The sequence below is a fragment of the Salvelinus fontinalis genome, chromosome 26, assembly GCF_029448725.1.
Source record: "Salvelinus fontinalis isolate EN_2023a chromosome 26, ASM2944872v1, whole genome shotgun sequence".
Taxonomy (NCBI): Eukaryota; Metazoa; Chordata; class Actinopteri; order Salmoniformes; family Salmonidae; genus Salvelinus; species Salvelinus fontinalis.
The window spans coordinates 14644030-14650150 of NC_074690.1; positions in this window are offsets into that span (position 1 = coordinate 14644030).

The following is a 6121-nucleotide window of genomic DNA, read 5'->3' on the forward strand; positions in this document are numbered from 1 at the left end:
TCGCTATGCCCTCAGACGAACCATCAAACAAGCAAAGCGGCGTCAATACAGGATTAAGATTGCATCCTACTACACCGGCTCTGACGCTCGTCGGATGTGACAGGGCTTGAAAACTATTACGGACTACAAAGGGGAACCCAGACGTGAGCTGCCCAGTGACGCGAGCCTACCAGATGAGCTAAACGCCGTTTATGCTTGCTTCGAGGCAAGCAACACTGAAGCATGCACGAGAGCACCAGCTGTTCTGGATGACTGTGTGATAATGCTCTCGGTAGCCAATGTGAACAAAACCTTTAACATTCAACATTCACAAAGCCGCTGGGCCAGACGGATTACCAGGATGTGTACTCAAAGCATGCACAGACCAACTGTCAAGTGTCTTCAGTGATATTGTCAACCTCTCCCTGACCGAGTCTGTAATACCTACATGTTTCAAGCAGACCACCATAGTCCCTGTGCCCAAGGAAGCGTCTGTAACCTGCCTAAATGATTACCGCCCGTGACACTCACGTCGGTAGCCATTAAGTGCTTTGAAAGGCTGGTCATGGCTCACATCAGCAGCAGCCTCCTAGACCCACTCCAATTCACATACCGCCCCAACAGATCTACAGATGACGCAATCTCAATCACACTCCACACTGCCCTTTCTCACCTGGACAAAAGGAACACCTATGTGAGAATGCTGTTCATTGACTACAGCTCAGCTTCAACACCATAGTGCCCACGAAGCTCATCACTAAGTAAGGACTCTGGGACTAAACACCTCCCTCTGCAACTGGATCCTAGACTTCCTGACGGGCTGCCCCCAGGTGGTAAGAGTAGGCAACAACACATCTGCCACGCTGATCCTTAACACACGTGCCCCTGAAGGGTGTGTACTTACCCCTCTCCTGTATTCCCTGTTCACCCACGTTTGAGTGGCCAAACACGACTCCAACAGCATCATTAAGTTTGCTGACGACATAACAGTGGTAGGCCTGATCCCCGACAACAATGAGTCGGCCTATAGGGAGGAGGTCAGAGAACTGGCAGTGTGGAGCCAGGACAACAACCTCTCCCTCAGTGTGAGCAAGACTAAGGAGCTGATCGTGGACGACAGGAAAAGGCAGACCGAACAGGCCCCCATTGACATCAACTGGGCTGTGGTGGAGCGGGTCGACAGTTTCAAGTTCCTTGGTGTCCACATCACCAACGAACTATCATGGTCCAAACATACCAAGACAGTCGTGAATTTTTTTTCCCCCTCATGAGACTGAAAAAATTTGTCATGGGTCCCCAGATCTTCAAAAGGTTCTACAGCTGCACCATCGAAAGCATCCTGACCGGTTGCATCACTGCCTGGTACGGCAACTGACTATAAGGCGCTACAGAGGGTAGTGCGAATGGCCCAGTACATCACTGGAGCCAAGCTTCCTGCCATCCAGGACCTATATAATAGGCAGTGTCAGAGAAAAACCCATAAAATTGTCAGAGACTCCAGTCTCCCAAGTTATAAACTGTTTTCTCTGCTACCGCACGGCAAGCGGTACCCTGACCGCCAAGTATAGGACCTAAAGGCTCCTCAACAGCTTCTAAGACTGCTGAACAATTCATCAAATCGCCACCGGACAATTTACATTGACTGACCCCCCCCCCCCCCCCTTTTGTACACTGCTGCTACTCGCTGTTTGTTTGTTACCTATGCATAGTCACTTCACCCCAACCTACATGTACAGATTACCTCAACTAGCCTGTACCCCTGCACACTGACTCGATAACGGTGTCCCCTGTGTTTAGCCTCGTTACTGTTATTCTTATTATGTTACTTTTATTATTACTTTTTATTTTAGTCTACTTGGTAAAAAAATTCTTCTTCTTGAACTGCACTGTTGGTTAAGGGCTTGTAAATAAGCATTTCACCGTAAAGTCTATACTTGTTGTAGACTTGAATGTGACAAATAAAGTTTGATTTGATTTGAACATATTAAGGAACTGGCAGTATATCTGTGTCTCTTTGTTTTCTTCATACCTGCACTGCACTCACTTCTGAGCTGTCTTTGCTAAGCCTAGCATCCTTTCTCACTGCACTGGGACCAGAAGACCAGAGGACAACACTGCCTGTGCTGGGCCCAGCAACATCGTAGGGTAACATTTTACAAACCATTTGCTCACCATTTATTAATCATTACTCCCACATTTGTAAATGTTAGTGAGCTAGTTATTCACACATGTATATGTACAGTTGAAGTCGGAAGTTTATATACACCTTAGCCAAATACATTTAAACTCAGTTTTTCACAATTCCTGACATTTAATCCCAGTAAAAATCCCTGTCTTGAGCCAGTTAGGATGACCACTTGATTTTAAGAATGTGAAATATCAGAATAATAGTAGAGAAGGATTTATATCAGCTTTTATTTCTTTCATTTTTATTTTTTTTTACATGGTCTTACATTTTTTTTTTCTGAGGTCTTGGCTGATTTCTTTTGATTTTCCCATGATGTCAAGCAAAGAGGCACTGAGTTTGAAGGTAGGCCTTGAAATACATCCACAGGTACACCTCCAATTGACTCAAATTATGTCAATTAGCCTATAAGAAGATTCTAAAGCCAAGACATCATTTTCTGGAATTTTCCAAGCTGTTTACAGGCACAGTCAACTTAGTGTATGTAAACTTCTGACCCACTGGAATTGTGATACAGTGAAATAATCTGTCTGTAAACAATTGTTGGAAAAATTACTTGTGTCAAAGTAGATGACCTAACCGACTTGCCAAAACTATAGTTTGTTAACAAGACATTTTTGGAGTGGTTGAAAAACAAATTTTTATGACTTCAATCTAAGTAAATGTAAACTTCCGACTTCAACTGTATTTCTTTAAACATCCTGTGTTGTGTGCTTATTCTTTTACCAGGAACAGATGACATGTCTACCAATGGCATGGCCATCTTTTTGTGACAAATTGCACTGGTCACGCATACATTTGTAAAGTATAAATAGCACTCACTTTTATATTAGGGAATACAAAAATACTTTACTAATGATTAGTAAATGGTTTATTAATGTGGGTGTTTCAATTAATAAATGGTGAACACACAATTTATAAATGCCTTACAAATGGTTTATAAACTCAATAGAGAAGGAGAGAGAGACCACCAGTCCCTTAATGTTTTGGCTGTATAATACAGCCATTGGCTACATGAAGGAACTGCCATTCTCCTTCTTTCCCTCTCTTCTATTGTTTGTCATAGAATCCTCATACTACTTTATGTGGATGTGGACAGATTTCCGGCGTTGTGGTTTGTTTTACAGTGTATGGATATCTTTCTGCCAAGAAATGACAGGCCTTTCAGCAAGTTAAATAGGTGGGAAAATAGGCAGGACTTACAAGCCTCCAGAGGCGGTGGTTATGTAATGTAATTTGACACCAGACTCACTTCCGCTCTTTGGCTCAAGAGACTGAGATTCAGGAGCTAATAAGCAATTAAAATACACAGACCTTTTAACAGAGGATTATTTAGCAATTGTTATGTATTCATTACGTTTTTTTCATAGTAATACATGATGTATTTAATAAAAAGCAGTAGTACTGTATTTAATGTTTTATAGATGGCTAATGAAATCTGTGTTATAAAAGCCAATCTAACGACTTTTTAGGCTATTGCAAGTTCGTGCCTGTTAAATGTGTTCCCCCGAATTTCCCCTTCCCTTATTAGGCCTAAGTGTTAATTAGCCTAATATTTCATACAATATACAGCCAAAATATTAACTGGCAGCTGTAGGCTAAATCTGTGTCACTATCTAGGTTTCCATCCAATTGGCAACAGATGTTCATTATCCGAATATTCTAAAATCCACATTAAAACAATATGCAGTTTCCATCACATTGACTTGTTGAGGATAGAATGCTGTGTGTGATGACGTAGGGCACATAAAAATACATTTTGCAATTAAATTCCCATGTACAATTTTTTTTTTAAATACAGTTAAATGACTGTTCCTTGCATTTTCAACTCTACTGATGGGTTTCTCACAAAAAAAAATGTGTTATAGTGAGTGTGTCCACTCTGGTATTGGTACGTGTGCTGTAGCCAACAGCTTGAAGATGTCCACTCTGGTATTGGTACGTGTGCTGTAGCCAACAGCTTGAAGATGTCCACTCTGGTATTGGTACGTGTGCTGTAGCCAACAGCTTGAAGATGTCCACTCTGGTATTGGTACGTGTGCTGTAGCCAACAGCTTGAAGATGTCCACTCTGGTATTGGTACGTGTGCTGTAGCCAACAGCTTGAAGATACAGTGTGGGTATAGCCTACATCATGAGACGATTATGGACCAAAGAGCAAGAATATTTTTTATTTGTCAAAACAGACAAGCATCGATGATCATGATTCATGTCACCAGAATAAGACCCTCAATATTTATTTTGAAAGGAGCATCAAGCTCATCATCGTGTACTTTCACCTCCCTGTGAAGTTCATCATAATTTATTTCATCTGTAGCCTAATAAACTGCATGCTTTCACATCGAGTCGTAGAGGGAGGACGACACATGTCATCGCGTGACTCCAAGTTTACTTCGATATGATGGTTAGTTATTATATCAATATTTGCTCATAAAAGCATTTCCCCAACATTTCTCACATAATACATTTTACCGACACAAAAACATCCCACTTTGTTTAGCACATTTTGTTTTGTCGACATGTGTAAAGTTTAGCGACAAATGTTCTGTCTCCAGGCCTGTCATTTTTTTTTTATCCACTCGCATAAAAGGTTTGGATGGAAACCTGGTTGGTGTGTGTGTCTTTCTCAGTTTTCTCTCTACCTCGACTGCACTGTCTTCTGGAGCAGCAGCTGCTTTGTTGGTGCTAAGCCTAACATCATTTCTCAGCACAGACACAGTCACAGCACTCGGACCAGCAGAACCAGAACTTTTAGAAAATACGGCTGTTCATTTCACACATTTAACAGGGTCGGCCTCAAGAGCCTTTTTTTTGGGTCTCTCTAACTTTTTCGGCACCACCTTTCCATTTTCAACCAGCCCACCCCCAAAAAAAAGATGATCCGGCCCATCTAGCGTTTGCCAGAATTGCCAGATGGCCAATCCGCCCATTTCTCCAATTTTGTTGCCCACTGTGAGTTAGTTTGTAAGGTTTAAAACACAAAACACTAAGTTATGTATGACTGTCTAGTATTTCATTAATTGTGAAATAAAGTAAATCAATCAAAAGGTACTGTTAGTTACTGTAAATTATGAAAGCACAAGTTAACGTTTGATTTACAATGCCTCTGCTATTTTTGCTTCTGAATACAAGCTAATGAAAAATTCGAAATAAAAACAGAAGAATAAATTCCACGCTAAAATGTATTTGAGACTTCGACAGGGGACGGTATATGTTTCAGACTACAGACCTTTTCCCCCACAAAATTATGTACTATCAAATTTACTCAAGGGGTGAATGGCAGCTTTGAGGGGCGAATGATGGCTTTGATCTCCTCTCTAACATTAAATGCGCAGCGACAGACTTTTTAAAACACAAATCCTAAGGAATCGTAAAAAGGAGAGATGAAAACCTAAGTCTGTCGTCTTTTATGTATACGTTACAACCTCTGTTTCCCTCATCCTCCTTCTGCCATGTGGCTTTGGTTAAAGCCTGAGCCTCCAGTTGAAATTCAACCCTGGTTGAATGTTTCCTCTGCTTGCTTTCTTTCATTAAAAATATCACAGGCTTTAATAATGGAACTCCCACAAGCACACAATTTACTCTGATGACTGTGGAGTAAAGAGGACTGTGTACAGGAATACTCCTATATATATATATATATATATATATATATATATGGCCTTTTTCAGACTAATTAGGAATTGCTGTCAGGACCACACGTGTGTTTTGACGTCTACTCTGTAAACCGATGAACTGACAAACCCTTTAGGCTGCGTCTTTTCATGTTATTAGATGGCCTATGATGCATTCAGTATCATTCCTTGTAACATTAACACCAACTTATGCTGCATTTTTAAACTGCGAATAGAGTCCCTATCAACTTCATGACATAGTTATTAAACATGTATGAAATCACAACCTACAGTAAAATGAAACCTTTTCAAAGCCTGAACATTGAATCCTCCCTCAAATATGG